Source organism: Carlito syrichta, unplaced genomic scaffold (genome assembly GCF_000164805.1).
Source record: "Carlito syrichta isolate Samal-C Ts95f unplaced genomic scaffold, Tarsius_syrichta-2.0.1 Scaffold315763, whole genome shotgun sequence".
NCBI classification, from domain to species: Eukaryota; Metazoa; Chordata; class Mammalia; order Primates; family Tarsiidae; genus Carlito; species Carlito syrichta.
The window spans coordinates 157,735-179,668 of record NW_007259859.1 but is presented as its reverse complement, the minus strand read 5'-3'; positions in this window follow the sequence as shown (position 1 = coordinate 179,668).

The window sequence follows — 21,934 nt, the reverse complement described above, 5'->3', positions numbered from 1 at the left end:
TTCTTAGGGCCATTGTAACAAATTTGACGGCTTAAAACAGTAGATAGTTTTATTTCTTCTCAGTTCTAGAAGATAGAAGTCCACACTTTAAATGTTGGCAGAGATAGTTCCTTTTAGAGGCTTAGAGAAAGTACATTACTTGCTTCTCTTCTCCTTCTGGTGACTGTGGGCAATCCTTGGTGTTCCTGGCCTTGTAGATGCATCACTCCAATCATTCATCACCTTTCTAATCTTCTGTTGACCTTTCCATTTATGTCTCTGTCTTCTTTTTGTCCCTTACAAGGAGGCTCAGCATTGTATTGAAGGCCTAATCTAATTCAGGATGACCTCTTCTTAAGATATGTACCTTATTACATCAGCAAAGACCTTTATTCCAAATAAAGTCACATTTGGAGGTTCCAGGTGCACATATCTATTTTGGGGCAACTATTGAACTCACTACACAAATCCATTCTAAAATATATTTTTTCAAGATGCTTTACAATGAGAATCATCACCTACAATTTAGTATTTCAATTTAGCACAATAATTGTATGTGTACTTTAAGCCATTTTAATTCTTCAATAACTTACTATTCAGTATTCAAATACCACAGACCTTAAGTTTTTAAATAAACCCAATTTTGATAATTAAATTTTTCAACTATGAAAATACTAAGTCACCGATATGGTTTGTTAACATGGAAATAGGAATTAATAGAATATTATATGTGAAAAAATAAATGAATGTAATATGCAAGTTTGACTTAACTTGAATGTACAAATGATATCAAAAAGTGTTATCAAACCTTACCTAATAATGGAAACATGTCATTGTGTAGTTCTTAATTTTAGAAGTTGTTAAGACATAGTTCAGATTGCATAAGTGAAGTACAAATCAATCAGATATATAGCAAGTCACAGACTGATGATTTTATACAAGTTTTTGGAAAAGCACAAGAAAAAAACTATAAGCAAACAAACAAAATCCAATAATATAAACTCTTTGTCAGCAAACATGTTGATTCAAACCTAAGAAATCCCTGAAAATATTTGTTCAAGTGTAGCTAAGGGGTTAGGCTGCTTGTAATCTCCACTGTCTCCTACAAATAATATAGCAAAATTTTGGACTAAAGCAATGCTCTAGTAAAAGGTATGGCTCCATACTAGTGACACTTTATGAACTCTTTATTGCCATTCTACAATGAACTAAAGATAAACTCAAGAGTATTTAACCATTTTTCTAGACATTTGACATTATCTCTCCATACTAAGTTACGATTTTGGATTCACCTCATTGAACAAGATATAGATCATTCAAACTCCGTGTGGAGTGAGCTTGGTGTTAGTCATGCGCACATGTGTGATCTTAAAGATGTATTTACCAGCTTTAATCAGAAGTATATTAAATATGAGATTTATTTATTTCATAAAAAATAATTTAAAATTTTAGAACTGACTACTGATAAAAACTAAAAGTATTTTGAGAATGCAGCGTCACATGCACAGTTAAATATGACTATCCTGAGCATGCTGAAATTGCTTTAAAATCTTTTACTCTGTTTCCTTCCACTTATCTCTTTGAGCCCATTTTTCCACTGTCATTTTTCTTGAAACAAAATGTAGCAACAATTTTGATATAGAACATTTTCTGCTGCATAGTGATCAACCCAGCTGAGGTATTTGTCAGGTTAAAATTTTAAAATATTGCTATATATGGTGTTCATTCAAAAATATATGAACAGCCATTTAATATAAAAATCACTATTTTACTCATAATTTTTCTTGTAGTTATAATTGTCTAATGACAAAATTATAAGCTTAATAGTAATTATTTATATTAATTTCTTTATGTACTTTTAATAAACAGCATGTAAATTTTGTATGCTTTCTCTTTTCTCATTTTTTGTTATAATTATATTTATTAAAATATACTTTCATGTCTAGTGAATTTAATAATAAAAAATTAGGTATCTAAAAATGTATCTTTGTGTTTTTCCTCCTTTTTTTCTAATAATACCTTTTCATGGGCTATATTAAAAATGTGTTGATTCATGACAGATGGGTATTTAAAATAAAATGGTGTGGTATGGAGAATTTGAGATGCAATAGAGTATGTGATTCTTGACTAGATTTGGGGACTTGTCAAGAAACAAGTACATACTAGCATGTGAATTAGTACTAGTATAGATCACACCACCTTTTCAAGATATTGAAGTGTCCAGAATACATAGAAACTTATGACAACTAATAAGTATGGGAACAATATATTGAATAATTTATTTTAATAATGATATTCATAATTGTAATTATATTACTTGACACATTTATAACACTTTGTTGATTACTTTTGAAGTCTTTGTGATTTTGCACATGAAATATTCAAACCAGCATATCATAATTTAGAACTTCACAGAAGGCATTTAATGTTGAGATCACTACAGAAATATGCTACCAATGAAATAAGGGATTGATTTTTTTAAATTACTTTTCCCATCAAATGTGGTTTAGAATTGCTCCTTCTGTTGGCAAATAAAACTAGAGAATATAGCAGTTAGAAGCAAAAAAAAAACCAAACAAACCAAAAACAACTTTGTAGGAATAAAAAATCTGAATAACACCTAAGCTCAGAAAGGCATCAAGGTATTTTGCCAGATTTTCTCCCTTACCAATTGTTAACAGGTGATGATGACAATATATAAGTAGAATTTTTGAGCACATAAAATCTATCAGGCATCCACTACACATACACACACATTTATTTGCATAGATTTTCTCTAATCCCCAAAAGAAGCCCATGATTTACGTGTTGTGATGGTCTTTTAATGTGTCACCATGGCTAGGCTACAAGTCTCAGTTATTCAACCAAACACTATCTAGGTTTTACAAAGAAAATATTTTGTAGATCTGAGACAGTTGACTTTAAATGAGGAAGATTATCCTAAATAATTTTGATGGACATTAATTAGTTGATTACTGATTCTACTGATTTAGTAGAAAAGCCTTAACAGGAGTGCTGAGACTGACCTAATGAAGAACAAATCTGCTGCTTGTGGATTGCAGTTATAGCCCATGGAAGTTTGCCTATGGAAGTCATACTTGCCTAGCCACATATAATTGTGTAGCCTAATCGCTTGTGATAAATACCTTAATATATATGTGCTTAAACCCCGACTAATATTATACCTTTCATGGATTTTTAAAAAGTTAAATCTCTTCTCCATGGTGTTGTTAATTTGTAAGTGCCAGTGTAAGGCGTTATACCCATGCTAACAAAAGGTTACACCCTTAAAAACTATGTCCTGATATCTACCAGAACATAGGAGAACTATAAATGAATAATATTTGGGTTTCACCTGGTTTCTCATCATCTCTCAGCAATGAAGAAGTGGACCTTGATATCGTACAGAGTTTTACATATTCTTTAGAGTGTGTTGAAAATAGAAAACAAGTTACTAAACATAGTTCTCATTAGTGAATGTGGGCTAAGCCAGGTCCAACTTTTTGAGGCTAGAATCAGACTTTCATAAGAAATGGTATATATAGATATCTAGAGTAGGAGGATCCTATTCTACTATTACTGTTAAGATTCTGGCAAAGTCTATAGAGAGAAAGACATATTTAGCTCTTTCATTCCTCTTCTCAGTTTTTCATTTAGAATTCTTTCTGTTTGGATATAATGTACATTTGGCTTTCATAAATACGTTTTTTCTACTTATTTTCACAACATCTCTAAGAGATCGTCAGAGGGCATATTCTTTCTTTTTATCAGACAGGAAATGTAAGACTTAAAAAAAACATAGATTTACTTAATGTCACACAGTCAGTAGGTGACCAAAATGTGAAAGCAGTTTTTTCCAAGTCTATTCCACTTTTATACACTCACTCACATTTAAATATCCTCAAGCAGTATTCCTTACTTCCATGTTTCTAGATGGCCCAACTTGTGAGATTAGACACAGAAACAGAAAAAAAAAGTTTTATACGTGGGTCATATGGTGGAAATAACGGAATAAGTTTTCTTTTCTTTTGCTACACAAAAGAAATCACTACCAACTTAGCTGCTCATAACAAAATACATTTGTGTTCTCAGTTTTCATAGTTCAGAAGTTCAGCATGGAATGATCAAAATCTCATATGACTGAAATCAAAATGTCAACCAAGTTTGTGGTTCTCAATTGGCGTTCGGTTCTTTTTCCAGGATCAATGGTTGTTTGCAGAATTCATTTCCTTCTCACACTTTCAACTTGACTTTCTCCATCTTTAAGCCAACAATAAGTCAATCTCTCTTATTTTTTGAATCCCTCTGATTTTCCTTCCACCTTGCCTTTCTGTTTTTAAGAACTCTTTTGTTGGAAATAATATTAAACTTGAGTTTTTATCCTTCCTCTGCAGCACTGGCCATGTATACTTGGGGGTCACAAACTTCTTGAGGCTTCATTTCCTTAGATATAGAATTAGAACACTGAAATGTACTTTTTCTCTCAACAGATTATCTAACACAGGAATCACTCTAGGGTGTCTTTTGGTTCTAATTTTGAATCATCTGAACGAGTCGTTCAGTAATAAAGATGTACTTTTTGCCAAATACATAGCAAGATTATCTGATTATATGCAATAAAAGTTCAGTAAATAAGAAAAGGTAAAAATATGAATATGAATAACATGCTTCATGTTACACATATTTCACAAAGGAAAATTAAGCAAAAGTAATAGAATTGTTAGATTCATGACCTCCCTGCAAGACTTATGAATTTTATTAACTGTTGATTCATGTGAAGCCCAGTATCTATGATAGCTGTGAGTCATGAACAGCCAATTAATTAGACTTGTGTCACTCAAAAGAAAGCAGAACCTAATGCATAGCAAAGAGAAGTCAATTCTATAGCAATCTCTCACACAGACTTTGTTATAAATTTGTTTAACATAGTTGCCGTCTTGGCATTCATTTAAGGCCTGACTTAAGTTTTATGAAACTCAGTTGTACCATATTACCTTTGGCCTAGTTAAAACTTCTTCTCTTGGTGGCTCACACCTATAGTTCCAGCTACTTGGAAGGCTGTGGCAGAAGGACTGCCTGAACCCAGCAGGTTGAGGCTGCAATGACCATGAGTGTGCCACTGTACTCCAGCCTGGGCAACAGAGTGAGACTCCAACTCAAAAAATAAAACAAAACAAAAAAATAACTTCTCCTTTTCATGTGGTTGTTTGAAATATAGCTTCACTTCTATGACCCAAGTCCAACACACTCACAGCTACTGACCATGATAAAACCAAATGGTCAAACACTGAGTCATGTAAATAAATTTCTCTCTTATCTCGTTTTCTTTAAACTAGCCAATCTACAACCCCCAAGGGAACACCTAAGTGATAATGCACATGGACTTCAATAAAGGCGTGATCTTATAGATTCTATCCCCTTCTTCCCGTCACACTCTCCCTTCCCCTCTTTCCTTACCCTTCTAATTGAGCTCCCTGCCACCTTCAGACATCCCATAGACACCTATAAGTATCCATAACACCTTTAGGAACTGTGAGCAATAAATTTCTTCTGTTTCATGCACTTCGGTTTTACATTCTCATTGCTTTTCACCTGACACATACATGAAAACCTATCTCCTCTACCTAGCCCCTAGACCACCAGGGATCTCTTAGAGAGGGGCTAGCTTGGCTTACCCCATTCTCAAGAGAAAGACTGCAAGACCAAATTAGAAAAAAGCCAAAGCAATAGAAATTACTACTAAATGTTGAAAAAATAATAAACAATAATATTCTCAAAGTCAAAATGCAGTTAAGCCTTCCTTGTGTATGACTCTATGCATTATAAGTAGCCATGAAGTTAAGTTTTAAAACATAGTTCTTTTTATAACGTGTTGTGGCAAGGACATTAATATCAATAGAGAGCTGTTTTAACTTGCTTTTTCATAAGTATGTTGAACTTCAACCTCACCTACCAAAACCACTGTTTTAAATAAACACATACTTTTAAAAAAGGGTAAATTAGCAAAATCAGCATGCATTAAAAGAATTGGGCCCATTGGAAATGCAGGTTTTAATTAAAATATTCTGTTTTGAAGAAAAACTGAAATAGGATGACTGGTATGGAAACATTTCAATGAGTTAGAGTTTCTAAAAATTCTAAAATTTGAGACCGCAGATATCTGTATAGCTATGAAGAGGCACAGACTTTTTCTGCTGAGTGTGCATTAATAGAGGTGATCGGGGAAACAGACTCTAAAATGGAGACTTGAATGCAAAAGGTTTATTAGAAAATGGTCTCCAGATATGCAATATCAAGAAAATGAGGGTAGTACTGGACAAAGTTAGAAACTGATCTGCAATTTACATGAAACTAAAGACTGGTAACCCCACATCAGCCAGGCATTGGCATCTCTGGGAGGAAGAAAAACTTTAGATGGGACAATTACTAGCAACTGGCAATTCCCAGAGAGCAACATACATATGAATCATCAGTAGCCAGTATTCCCGGTAACTGTTGACTGGATACTATATTCGTTTTCTATTGCTGGTGTAACAACTTACCACTTTGTAGCTTAAAACAATGCATATTTATTATCTTAAAATTTTAGAAGCCAAAAATCTAAAATTGGTTTCACTGGGCTAAAATTAAGGTGTCAACAGGGTTGTTTTTCTTCCTTCCTTCCTTCTTTCTTTTTTCTTTCTTTCTTTCTTTCTTTCTTTCTTTCTTTCTTTCTTTCTTTCTTTCTTTCTTTCTTTCTTTCTTTCTTTCTCTCATTCTCTCTCTTTCTTTCTTTCTTTCTGGAGATTCTAGGGAAAAATACACTTTCTTCCTTTTCTGGCTTCTAGAGGTCATGCTCATTCCTGTACTTTGGGCCTCTTTCCACTTTCAAAGTCAATAATGACCAGTCAAGTTTTTTCTCATGCTATATCACTCTAGCTCTGACACTTTTGCCCTCCTCTTCACCTTATAAAGACCTTGGTGTTTACATTGGATCTACTTGAATAATCCAGGATTATTTCAAGGTAAACTGACTAGCAACCTTAATCCCATGTGTAATTGTAATTCCTCTTTTCCATGTAACACAGACTTCTTTGAGGAATCATTATTATGTCTGTGAAAGATAAACTGATTCTGAAGAAGATATCTGAGTGACCAATACAATATAGAATTGCCATACAGGTGAATTAGATGGGATCATGTTTGTTCATCTTTGAGAGTGGCACTAATTTCTGCCATTTTCTGTCAAAAGATTATGTCTACCTTTTTTTAGCTTAGCTGAATTCACACTTACATATCATAAACTCAGACATTGTTAACATTTAAATGATTTTTAGTAAATTAATGAAGCTTTGCAATTATTACTACAGTCCAATATTAAAACACTTTCAGTTGCCCAACAGTTTGTTTCTGTCCATTTCCAGTCATTTCCCATACCTGTCATAAGCCTGGAACAATTACCTGTTTTCTATTTTGATAGCTGTGCCATTTCTAGACATTTTGTATAAATGTAATCATATAATGTACTGTCCTTTGCATCCGGCAATTGTTTTAGAAATATAACACATTTTGCTTACCCATTTGCTGGTTGATACACATTTGGATTGTATCTAGTTTGGGCTGTTATGAATAATGCTAGTAGAAAGAGTCATATAAGCCAGGCTCGGTGGCTCAGCCTGTAATCCCGTGCCTTTGGGAGGCTGAGGTGAATGGATTGCCTGAGCCCGCGGGTTCGAGACCCGCCTGGGCAGCGAGACCTCATCTCTACAATAAATCAAAAAAATCAGCTGGGCATGGTAGCACATGCCTGTAATTCCGGCTACTTGGAAGGAGGCTGAGGCGGAAGGATCGCCGGAGCCCGGCAGGTCGAGGCTGCGGTGGCCGGGAGCGGCCACTGCACTCCAGTCTGGGTGACAGAGTGAGACTCCAACTCATAAAAAAAAAAAAAAAAAAAGAAAAGAAAAGAAATAGTCATATACAAGTCTTTGTATTAACATATGATTTTGTTTTTCTTGAGTAAATACTGAGGAGTGGAAAGGTGGGGCCATGCAATTGATATACTTTTCTTTTTTTAAAAGGAACTATCAAACTCCTTTCCAAAGTAACTGAATTATTTTCATTACCACCATCAACATGTGAAGGTTCCAATTTTTTCACGTCCTTGCCAACCTGTTCTATGTTTTATGACTACAGCCATTATTGTGTATGCAGGGTAGTATCTTATTATGTCCTTCAATTGTATTTCCCTACTTACTAGTAATACTGAGCATCTTTTCACATGCATCATATACATATTAGTCATTCATGCATGTTCTTTTGTAAAATGTCTATTCAAATCTTTTACCTATTGTTTACTTGGAATTTTTATCTTTTAAAGATTGTTTTGAAAAATTTACATATTTTGAATACAAACCTTTTGTCAGATATATGACTTGCAAATATGTCTTGACTTCATTTTATGAATGGTGAGTTTTAAAGTAGATAACTTTCTGATGTTCATAAAGTTAAGTTAAACAATGTGGCTTTTTAAATGGATTCTATTTTGGTACTGTAGTCAGGAGATCTAGCTCAAGGTTATGATGATTATCTCCTAGGTTTTCTTCTAAAAGTTTTGTTAATATTAGTTCTCATCTTTACATCTATGACACATTTTTTAGTTAATTTTTAAGCCCCCACCCCAGGGGGATACTTTTCTATGACCTTTTCTTGAAAATATCATTCTTTTATTTAATTATCTTTGGTTCTTTATTGAAAACAAAACAAATTTAAGAGTCTATTTCTAAACTTTTAATTTGGTATGGTTAGTCTGTCTATCTATCTGTATGTACATCACAATCATATTATCTTGATTACTACAGCTTGAGAGTAAATTTAGAAGTTAGATAATATGTTCCTTCCAACTTTGTTCTTTTTTTTTTTTTTTTTTTTGAGTTGGAGTCTCGCTCTGTCACCCAGGCTGGAGTGTAGTGGCATGCTGCTCACAGCCACCACAGCCTCAACCTGCTGGGCTCGGGCAATCCTTCCACCTCAGCCTTCCAAGTAGCTAGAACAATAGGTGTGCAGCATCACACCCGGCTAATTTTTGTGATTTACTGTAGAGAAAAGATCTTACCAAGTTGCCCAGGCTGGTCTTGAACCCCTGGGCTCAGGCAATCTTCTTGTCTCGACTCCCAAAGTGCTGGGATGACAGGCTGAGCCATCACGCCCAGCCACAGCTTTGTTCTTTTACAAAATTATTCTGACTATTGTAAAGCTATTATAGTTGCATAATAATTTTATAAAACACAACTATTGATATGCTCATGGAGGTTTTTTTCTTAATCTATTGATTTATTCTAGAATTGACTGTATAAAAATTACTGTATTTCAATTGATGAACATAGAATTTTTGCCAATTTATTTAGATCCTTTAAAATTTATTCAGGCAATTTTTTGCAATTTTTCATTATATGAAAATCTTGCTTTTTTGTTAAATTTATTCCTGAATATAATTTGTTGTCACTTTTATGAATAGAACTTTTAAAAATTATATTCTCAGAATATTCATTTTAAGTACATAAAGTACTGTTTATTTTTATATATTGCTTTTATAACCTATGACCATGTTAAATGTATTTACCAATTTAGTAGGAGTGTGTGTACTTCCCTCAGGATTTTCTACATAACAGGTCATGTCATATATAAATGAATATAGACAATTTTGAATCTTTCTTTCAAATTTGAATACCTTTTATATATATTTATCTTGCCTAATGGCATTGGCTAGGTACTTTTATTACAATGTCGAATAGATATAGTGAGAGTGGACATCATTCAGTCTTTCACCATTAAGTATTATATTAGTTGTAGAATTTTTGTAGATGCCTTTTTTAGTTTGAAATGATTCTCTTCTATTTCCAGTTTGCTAAGCATTTCATCAGAAATGGATGTTGGCGTTGCCAAATACTCTATCTGAATCTAATGAGATGATCCAGTGTACTTTCCCCTTTTATTCTTTTAATACTGTGTATTACACTGAATAATTTTTTGTATGGCAATACAGTTTTGCACATTTGTGCAAATCTCAAATGACAATGGTGTATAATACTTTTATATATTGCTGTATTCAATTTGCTAATATTTTTAAGAATATTTGCTTCAGAGAGACATTATGTATTATTCTGTTGTTGTAATGTATATATCTGCTTTGGCATCAGGGAAATTCTAGCCTCAAAGAATGAGTTGGGATGTGTTTTCTCAATTGTTTGAAGAATTTGTGAAGAATTGGTATTTAATTTTTAATATTTAAAAAGGTTTACCTGTTTTGCCATCTGGGCTTGACTTTTCTTGTTGAAAGATATTTAATCAGATTCTATATCTGTTATAAAGCTATTCTAATATTTTATTTCTTTTTAATTCACTCTTTGTAATTTTCTTTTTACTAATCTTTTTGAAAAAGCCAACTTTTGTTTTAATTAATTTTCTTTAGTATTTTTCATTTATTCTTGGCTATCATCTGTATTCATCTGAACGTGGCAAAGGTAATTGGTGTTCTGGTCCCTTGAATATCAATGCCAATACAGTCTATTTATTCACTAATTATAAAAAATGTAATGTTTGCCTTCTACATGATTATATAAATGAAATGTTACTAGGACTCTTTGGGGAGGATCTGAGTGAAACATTGTTGAATAGGCTTGTAGCATTTGTGATCAGTTTTGGAACATTTGTGATTGTTGGATTTGACCTTTATACCAGTTGGAGGTTATAGGTCTGAAAACTGACTCAGAACTGGAAACTGGGCCAAAAAATTGCAATTTTTTAAAATTAGTAAAGCAGCCGGGCTCGGTGGCTCAGCCTGTAATCCCTCGCCTTTGGGAGGCTGAGGTGAGTGGATTGCATGAGCCCACGGGTTCAAGACCCGCCTGGGCAGCGAGACCTCATCTCTACAATAAATCAAAAAATCAGCCCGGCATGGTAGCGCATGCCTGTAATTTTGGCTACTTGGAAGGTTGAGGTGGGAGGATGGCCGGAGCCCAGTGGGTCGAGGCTGCGGTGGCCGGGAGTGGCCACTGCACTCCAGTCTGGGCGACAGAGTGAGACTCCAACTCAAAAAAAAAATAAAAATAAAAAAAATAAAATTAGTAAAGCTTCCCTCATTTTAATGATCGTCAATTCATGATTAATTTTGCTTATATTTAAATAAGCGGTAAATAATGTTTGTTACCTCAAGGAGCTAATCCAAAATTTCATATAGTGTACCCTATCACATTTAGGCCTCATGCCTCCTTAGGTTCATCTTAGCTATTACAGTGTCTTGTTTATGATGATTTTGACAATTTTGAGGTGTACTAGCCAGCCATTTTGTAGATGTTTCTCAATTAGAAATTATCTGATGTGTTCTCATAATTATACTAAGATTATGTATTTAGGGGTGAAAGGCCACAGAAGTAAGGTATATTTTCACCATTTCCAGTTACATTCTCTCTATATGACTTATTACTGTTGATATTAGTGGTGTTTGTCATGTTTCTCCAGTGTAAAGTTACTTAGATTTTTTTCCCTTTTTATGTGTACTTGTTGTAAGGTAGACACTATGTACAGCCACACTTAAGAAGTGAAGATCTATACTTCACCTTCCAGGATAAAGTATTTACATTAATTATTTGAGATTCTTCTGCATAGGAGATTTGGCTCTTCCTCATTTATTTATATAATCAATCACCTATTTATGCAGTATATTGTGGATTGCTCTAATTTGATTTTCAAATCATATTTCTGTATTAATTTTTTTGCAAAAAGTTTTCCAACTCTGGCTATCGGTAATTTTTACATTTGGTTCCTAGGTCATTTTGACACATCTCCATCACTGTGTGATTTTTTTTCCTTTTTGATAACTTTTACTTTATGGCAAAAATCGTTTTATCTCATCTTATGCAGTTCCTGCCTCAGTCTTAGACTCAACAATTTCTCTAAAATTCTTGTTTCTTTTTTAGAGAATATTATCTAAGTGTTAGTTATGTGTATAGATACTGGAGTATCATTATTCCTAGGTCTGTCAAGTGGACAGAACAGGGAAAAATATATTAACTCACACATACTCATGTATCTATCAATATTCTATATATAACAATATGTATCTATGCTAAATATGACTTTATAGCGATGTTTTCAACTACATTACCACATGGATTATTCTAGTTTTTTTCTCTTGATAAGCTGCAACTTTTCATTCTCATAGCAAGAAACCTGGTTCCCACCATCTGTTATTCATCTAATTGTTCAACTTAGGTATTACATTTGTATTGGTATCAGAATTGTTAACTTCTCTTTCTGTGAGTTTATTTCATGCATTTATTATAAGTAAGATTTGTTTTTACATGTTGTATTCCATCCTTGGGTTCCCTGATTTCCTAAATGATTTCTTATAAATATGTATCATTCAGGTTGACTCTTTGTGCTAATAAAGTCTATAGGTTTTGGCAAATACATGGTGTCATGTATCTGCTATTATAGTGTCACACTAAATAGTTTTACTGCCCTAAAGTACTACCTGTGCTTCATCCATTTAACTTTTATCCTTTCCTGGGAACTTTGGTCTTTTTATCATCTTTGTGGTTTATCTTTTCCAGAATGTCATATAATTGGAATCATTGAGTATGTGGTCTTTTTAGACTGATTTATTTAACAATATACATTTCAGATGTCCTCTTGTCTTTTCCTGGCTTAATAACTCATTTGTTTTTATTGTTAACTAATATTCTATTGTATGAATGTGTAGCAGTTTGTTTATTCATTCATTTATTGAAGGACATTTTGATTGTTTCCAGCTTTGAGTGATTATGAATACAGCTGCTATCAACATTCATGAGCAGGTTTCTGTGTAGACATAAATTTTCATATCAGTTGGGTAAATATCTGGGAATGAGATTCCGGCATCATTGGTGAAACTATGTTTAGCTTTGTAAAAAAAACTTTTAAAGTGGTTCTACCATTTTTCATTATCATCACAAATGAATGAGTATTCCTGCTACTTCTCCTCATCAGAAATTGATATTGTCCGTTTTCTGAATTTTAGCCATTACAATGAATAAGTTGTGATTCTACAAGCAATTTTTAGGCACAGAAAGTTTTAGAAAGATGTATGAGTTGGTGAGGAAAATGGCAAGTCTTATAAAAAATTGTCAATTGTTTTCCATGAATTAATGAATTTTGCTTAGGCTTATGCCTTTGAATTGGATTGAATTAACCTAGAATTTTACTTTTTAAAAAAATTTAAAATGAATCACCAAAACCAAAAAGTTATGCAATGATTATTGTGACTATTAGTTTCATGAATATGGTTCTACCTCATATGGTTAAAAGTAGAGTGTTTAGCATAATCATAGACTAAATGATATTTTTTTCTTTCCAATTGCATAATTTGTAATACTTCCAAATACCGAGCTTAATTTTTTAAATACATTTGTATGCATGTTAATTATGTTTAAGCAACATATGTTTAATGTGCTTCCATACTTACATTAGAGGAAAATACATTTGAAATAAAGGGTACTTCTTGTGTGTAATAATCTACATTTTAATTTTTGAACTGAATAATTATTAGGCATAGATTTAATAGCTATCTTTAGGTTAAAAAGCTCAATATGACCTTAACTTTCAGACTCAAACATGCAATTTTCACTATTTATTCATTCAAATTTTACTATTTAACATGCAATTTTTAAGGTCCTGTAAACTATTTTACATTATTAACTGTCCTATCAATATTCAAACTGTAGTATTTTATATTAGAGTTGAAAAAATAGAGTTATATCTAAATGAGATCGTAGTTAATATGAGGAATGATCTGTCTCATAAATGTTTCTCACTTTATATAGCAAAAATATCCTTAATATGTATAAATCTGCTATTTGTAAATATAAGAATATTTTTAAAATGAATAGTATATAGGTAGGAGGAACTCTAGTTATAGATGATGATAATATTTCAAAATGACAACTCATTTTGAAAAACAAATTGTCTTCATTCAAATTATTTATCTTTTTAAAGTTAAAGAGTCTTAAAATTCAATAATATGCTTTTTCTTTTTGGTTCTAGATATTTTAGATACATTTACTTCTTATCTCAATTTACAAAAGGCAGACATAAGACAGAATCTAATTAACTTGACCAAGATCTCATATCTGAAAAGTGGTCAAATAAGAAGACGACCATAGGAGTAGAATACATGCTTTCTATTTAAAACTAAATTAACTACAATAGAGTTTACAGTACATTTGCATACATGTTGTCTTATTAGGAAGAATTAGTTACAGACCAATCAATTAACAAATACAAAGGGGAAAGTAAAATCTAACTACATTTGTGTCATCACAATGATGGCATTGAATTACTGAATTTTGCTAATATAAAGATAGTAAAAAAATCAACTTTTATAAATTTTTTTCTTAAAAATTTTAAAATGAGATTTTCTACTCTTAGCAATAGTCCTTGCTTTTTTTCAGACTAATCCTCTAACTGAAAAGGACAAAAAACTACAAAATAACAGCAAAAACAATAACATATGTTTGAAAACATCAGAAAGTTAAGCTAATAAGAATTTGAAGAACCAAGATCCCTTCAAAAAGAGAAGCCTCAAAAATGAGCCCAATATTTCGAATCACTTTTTTTTCTGAAATAATTTGCTCATTCAAACCAGGGACTTATTGAAAGCTAAGGAGAGCTATCTTAATCTACATAAAGTGAGAAAGTAGGTATTTGAGTTTAGATCTCAGCAAAGAGGTGGGGCGCCACACTAATTTGGAAGCCCTAAGGGGCTAAAGCTAAGGGAAAGAATAAGGAGATATAGGATCTTTCACAAAGTCTGAAGCAGGCTTCAAATCAGTTCCCTTGAGTTGAGCACAAGGTGACTTGCTCAAAACAACTATAAACTATTAAACATGATGAATAAAACAAGCAAATAGCTAAAAACTTAAAAGGACACATTATTTTCAAACCAGCAACAGTAAGACTGACTGAGAACTAATTTCCTGACAGACAATGACCGACAAAAACAACAGACATACTCTCAGTTCTGAAAAAACGAAATACAAAAATAGATTTCTATAATATGGCTGCCATAGGAATACTCCTCTCAAATCCCCACTCGAAAAAGTACAATTGACTCAAAGCCATAGCTTCTATGCTATGAAAACTTTGTCTACATTTTCTCCGCAGCTAACTTCCCATAGATTTATCTTAGCTAATGACTAAGCATGGCAACGACACTAAGGCAAGCCTATATCTAGGAAACTAGGGACTCTTTGATGGACATTTGTTACCTGAGGACTCATTCACAGACTTTGTGAATTTTTCCTAGAAATGAACTGTACTAAGATACTTCCAACCAACTGTCTCTTCTTTCTCCCTTCTTCCTTTTATCTTTCAGAATCTAACCTGCACTGCCATCTGAGGACTCTCCCAAAAGTGTCATTTGACTTTGAGGTAACCAAAAATGATGTTAACCTGGCTGAGTTTGACTTAATCAGGTGAGCCCTTTAAAAGAGGGTCCAGATCTTTCCTAACGTGAGAGATAGAAACAGAAAAGAGGTAGAGATGAGAGAGAGAAAGAGAGAAGTTTCAGAGTTCCTTGCTTGCTTTGAAGATATAATCTATTGTGAAAGGGCCTCATGGCTGAGATCTGAAGTTATCCTCCAGGAACTGAGAGTGCTTCTACCCAATAATCAGTAAAACAGCATTGACCTCAGTCCTACAGCTGCATCAGTAACAATTTTGCTAACAATCAGTGAGCTTGGAAAAGAACCCCTTATAGCAGACAGAATTGAGACTCTAATCAGAGTACCCATCTAAGCTGTGCTTGGACTCCTGACACACAGAAACTATAGGAAAATAAATATGCATTTTTATAAGCTGCTATATTTTTGGTAATTTGTGCTACATTGGATTAAAAACATTAACAGCTTTTATAGCTGTTATGTTAAAAACAGGTAGAGTTTAACACAAGAGGCTTTACTATAGAAAGACAGAGATATTTTATAATAGTACATATTTAACCCCCAAACTATATAATTTCAGATATTTTTGTAACTTATAAAATTGTCTCAAATTTAAATAAATCAAACTTAAAAATTAATAAGGAAAATAGACAAATATACTGTTATTGTAGCAGATTTGATCATACCTTTCTTTGGAACATGTTTGTTCTATGTCTAAGATATATTTCAAAAACATTGTTTACACAACAGTATTGTGACTTCATAGACTTTTAGAAAATAAATTACAAGAAAAATAACCCCAGAAGATAAATACTGAATTCAGAAGGCTAGATAGATTTGAAATTGCCCTTTAAAGCAAACATCTTCCAAATCTATTCCTTTAGCAGTAATTTAAACCCTCAGGTTGGAAGAAACCTTCAATTTCTTTGGTTGGTTGTTTTGCATACATTATTTTTAGGATTAAAATGCCAGTGAAATCATTTGTCTGGATAGCAAGGCTAAATTACTCTCATTAGGTTTTAATTTATTTTGACTTTTTGTGTGTGGTTTTTAAATTTTATATTTTTATTGCGGCAAAGTATGCATATGAAATTTACTGTTTTTAAACATACAGTTCAGTGGTAATAAACACATTTATATTCTCTTGTTCCTACCTTTCCCAACCGCTGGTTAATACCATTCTACTCTCTTTCTTCATGAGATCCACTTTTTTAGCTTCCATGTGAGTGAAAACATGATATTTGTCTTTTTTGTGTTTGACTTATTTGACTTAACATAATGCCAGTATTTTTTAATTCATTTCAATGGATTGATAAGCATCTAATTAAAGAATAATTGCTATTAGATTAATAATAACACAATAAAAAACTGAGATGTTTATAACCTTTACCTTTCATAAATTGTATTGCAATGGGCAGTGTTTCAATGTCTGTAATTTACTTCAATATTAAGTAATATTAAGTAAGTGTGCATCCGTTTTTTCTTTTTTTAATGACTATAAGGGCAATTAGTAGTACTACTTTAAAATGTGTACTTCATGGGTGGTTAGAATATCTGATATGCTACATTCCATAGCATGTAAACCTACAGTAAATCCTTTGCTTTTCCATATTTTCATTAGCACTTGAGACTCACAGTTTATTTTTTTTTAAATAAAAAGCATATACATTAGTAATATAATTAGAAATAGACTCTCATGGATGGAACTAAAAGTTTTCAAGAATTGTAGATTAACTAAATTATTTTAGAGGCTCTTCTCATTTTTTGCATAGGAAGAAGATCAGAATCTAGGGAAGCCTCTCTCTTATTACCTTCGAGAAGGCATCAGAAGTTTTATCCATAAGTGGTTCTATATCCCAGTCATTAGGGGTGATTTTGATTTCCTGATATCAACTAAAATGGTAAAAAATAGATGCTTCTGGAATATTGTTGCATATGCCTAGGATGAATGCTTCATGTAAGGTGGTGTTTATACCACCCCAAAATGTAACTGGAGTTTATTGAATTTGCTGACTATGTTGCATCAAATGTGCTGTGACTACTAAGAAACACTTGTTTCATAAGTACCTGTATGTTTGGCAACATTTGATCTGATATTTACTTAATTTTAAAACCTTGAGAAGAGGTTGTAGGGAACAGTCTAAGTTAACCGACTTTGTACTTAAAAAACTTAAAAGTAACTGGGTAAATTGTAGTTCTGTACTTACACATGACTGTGTTTGCTTTGTCCAGTCCATTACCACAGAGTGGCTATGTAAAAATTTTTAAAAAATGGAAACACAATTAAAGCAGAGGGAAAGGTAATAGTAAATACAAACAGAATGCAAAACTATGAAATTTCAATTAAAGATGAGTTCACCTTCTGTGTTTCACACAAAAGGCAACATAACCAAAAACTTAACAATTTAAAATAAAGGGAATTAGTCATTACAATTAGGGAACACCATAAGAAAAATATTAATAAGAAAAACATATGAAAATATGGAAACATATTTGAAACAGTAGTGTGCATTAAAATTTTGGTGTAGTAGGTGCTCAATATTTATTAAATGAAAAAATTAATGATTGAGTACATTAATTAGTGGATAAATGAAGTTGAATAGTTTAAGGCCTTGAACTGGAAGTCATTCATTATTAAATATTTTTGGGAGAGAGAAAGTAATTGCGTTTTTTTTCAGTAAGCACATAATTAAATCAGGCGACCCTGGCCTGTACAAAATGACTAAACTTTTAAGAGGATTAATCTGGATAAAGTAAAGAGAATGAACTGGAATAGAAAGAAACAGTGAATAAGTGGGGAGTAGGATGAATATAGCCATAGAGCATACACACAGAATATAGAATGTGAAGTAATTGAGGTCTGATATAGATATAAATTTAAAAATGTAAGTATAACATTAGAACTGTTTTTTAGGAATTACTATGTTCCAGAGATATTTTTAGTGCTTTTCCTATTATATTTCAATTACTCCTCATAACCATCCTGGAAGAAGATACTATTACTTCCATTTTTTTTTCAGATATTCCACTTATGGCATAGAGAATTGAGAGAGCTAGTAAGTGATGGAGCTAGAATTCAAACATGAATTAAATCTGTGCCGACTCTAGAAATCATGTTCTTAAATATTATGATATGTGAGTCAGTATGACTAACTGAAAATCCAGTACCAAATAGAAAACACAGACACACACACACACACACACACACACACACACACACACACACACAAGTTGACTTAAATTTCAAGTCAGGACAACTGGGATAATTACAATATAATTAAGGGCGATAGCTACGTTTGTATAGTTATTTAAATATTTGTTTTTTGCATGATAAAAGAAATATGGAAAATGAAAAAAATTCTGGACAGATATTGGTGGAGAGACATTGAGTTTGAATTTGTAACATATTGTTTAGAGTATGTTATAATATGTATACGCATATTAGAATCAAAACCTGGACAAATTAGAAGTCTAATGTCATTTTACATTTAGATACAAAACTTACCAGATGTTAGGAAAGAAAGTTATTTAAATAAGCTCCTTAAAGAAGTGGTACAGTCGGGTGCCGTGGCTCACACCTGTAATCCCAGCAATTTGGGAGCCTGAGACAAGACGATTGCCTGAACCCACGATTTGAGAGCAGCCCTGGCAATTTGGTGAGACCTCGTCTCTACAATAAATCAAAAACAAATATCTGCCAGGCATGGTGGCGCATGCCTGTGGTTCCAGCTACTTGGAAAGATCACCTGAGACCAACATGTGGAGGTTGCGGTGGCTGTGAACATGCCACTGCACTCCAACCTGGGTGACAGAGTGGGATTTTGACTCGAAAAAAAAAAACCAAAACAGACATGAAACAGAAATATTGAACGTTTCTTGTAAGTTCTTTTTCATTTTAAACTTTTACGCACAACTGTGTGTACAGGGAAATTTAAATCAAATACACAATTTGTCATCTAAACTTTTCTATTAATGACATTCCATTTTTTTAAAGTTTAAAGTGGGCTGTGGCAATATTTGCTAAAAAGATTTTTTATTTTATTTCACATATGACCATTGTTCAATAATATGATCTATAAAATATTTTATAGACCTTTTAATTTTAAAAATTCATCTGTAAGAAGTTAAAATTTATTTTCCAACCATCTCAAATTTAAAATGATAGATAGAAGTAAATGAAAACAGTTGGAAACTGCCAGGGGAGGGAGGGGGCAGGATTGGCAGCAGTGGGAAACTGCCAGGGGAGGGAGGGGTTCACACCTCATAACAATGGTAACTGTATAATGAACATTTGTATACCAAACCCAGAAATCTACCCCACATCTTCAAAATAAAACATTTAATTGAAAAAAACAAAAAAACAAAAAACAGAAGAGCAACTCTTGACATTCAGAAGCTGACCTGACACTCACAGCTAGGGTATATTATTCCCCTATTAGACATGAATAATCTCACAGAATTCCAACTTCAGAAGAGGTTACTGTGAGACCATGATTACATGAAACAAAGCAGGGCCACTTCATAATTATTTTTAAGCAGAGATAAAAGCAATTTTTCTTTGCCGCCCATGAAATATCAAATGCCCTGTCATTCAGCCAAAATTAGAGATTGATATTTCTTTATCAATTGCAACTTTATTCTTGTACCAGTCTCCTCTTCCTATAGATAAGATTTATTAAAGTAGTCAATTATAGAATTTCCCCCACTTTCTGAGAGCAGCTAATCTAGACTGAACCATCACATCTCAGACATCTCAAATCACCCAACCAAATCCTAACTCCTCTAATAAATTCTTTTTAACACTTGTTTTCTGAGAGATCTCGTGTTTCCTGCAGTGTGTGCTTTCCTTTACTGCAAGGAATAGTAAATCCTCCTTGTATAATTACAGGTTTGCTTCCTGTTTGTCTGACTTGGGTCACTGACATAAAATAATTATCAATTTATTCTTTCAGACGTTCAAAACAATTGAGTTCCTACTAAGTAAATGTCTCTTCTAGACATTTGGAATATAAAGAATAAAATTCATGATTCCTTCTATCCAAGGGACTCATAGTTAATAATTAAGTGAAAAAAATACCCAATATGATTAGTACTCTTTTGCAAAGTATTAAAAAAAAGTACTATGTAATTATTTTTTGTTTTGGTGATTGGGGTTTTCTTTAGTGGTGATGGTCTTTAATTAGGTCTTTGAAGAATAAGCAGTTTTCTTCCAGGCACAGTTAATATTCACCATGAAAACAAAGCCAACTTCAGGTGTAATTTTTCTAGAATCCAGCTGTGTTTTTACAGAAAGAACTATGCTATCCTATCCACTGATATTGTCTCATGATACTATATGTATACTATAAAGCTGTCTTACATTATTATTGAGGAAGAAGTATAGACAAAATTTAATAGCTAATTTCTTTTAGAGAGAAAAGGGTCAGCAAAATAATATTATATTTATCCTGGATAATATTATTATAAAATTCTGTTGACGATAGTTTGAGACTAAAGTATGAGTCTTATAATTTTATTAGAGTAAATGCACATAATTAAATTGCATAAAACTTAGTAAACTGTATGACTTGTGTTGTGTTAATAGTAAAGAAATGAATGAAATGATGTAAAGTAATTGAGCAAAATTAATAACCCCCAAATATCAGTCTCCTAGCAGTTCTGTGATTAAAAAGCCACCAATTCAAAGTTACTCATCTGCATCTTATGATTAAAGAAGTAGTTTAAGCAATCCTGTCTAGAATTTTTGGAAAAGGAATGTCTTAAAAAATTATCAGTTATTTATTAATATGCTATTTTTTGTCATTAAATATATTTTTAAAAAGCTTTACATCCATACTCCAAAAGCCTTACTGGAGTCGTATATTTGTGCTTGGCTAATCTAAGAGGTATAATTGATTTTTGAATTGAACTACATTCATTATATTCTTATATGTTTAGAAAATAAGCTCAAAGAATTTCTTCATTTTCCTCTTATGAGAAAAAATACTTTAGTTTTAAAGTATGTAGGGTAAAAAGTCATAGGATATAAAATTCCTCATGATGTCTGTGAAATAAAATAACTTTTATGTCCAGTATCTAAAAGTGGATATTGCTCTTTGAATTCTCTGCCATCAATGAATTGATCTCTGTAAGCAGACCACACTCAAAGCTCGAGCATTAGTTGAAATTAAGCTTGAAAGCAGGGTCTTTTGGAAATTTGAAACAGGATAAATAAATTATTTGTAGATAAATCTAGATAGTTATAAGTGTATTAAATAAGGGAGAAAAGGTATATACTGTAATGTTTGGAGATACCGAAAGAGGCACAGGACAGTGGGCTGGTATAAACCAAGCGTTTACCGGGGGGAACTCCCAGGTGAGGTCCCGTGGTCCAGAAAGATGGGCAAGGAAGTCGCTCCCAAGGAGGGGCAGCTTGGGTTTTTAAGGGTGTCGTATTTGGGAGGGTGTCGGGGGCAGCAGGAGGTGGGGAGAAAAAGCGTCCAGTTATCTCTGGTCCCATG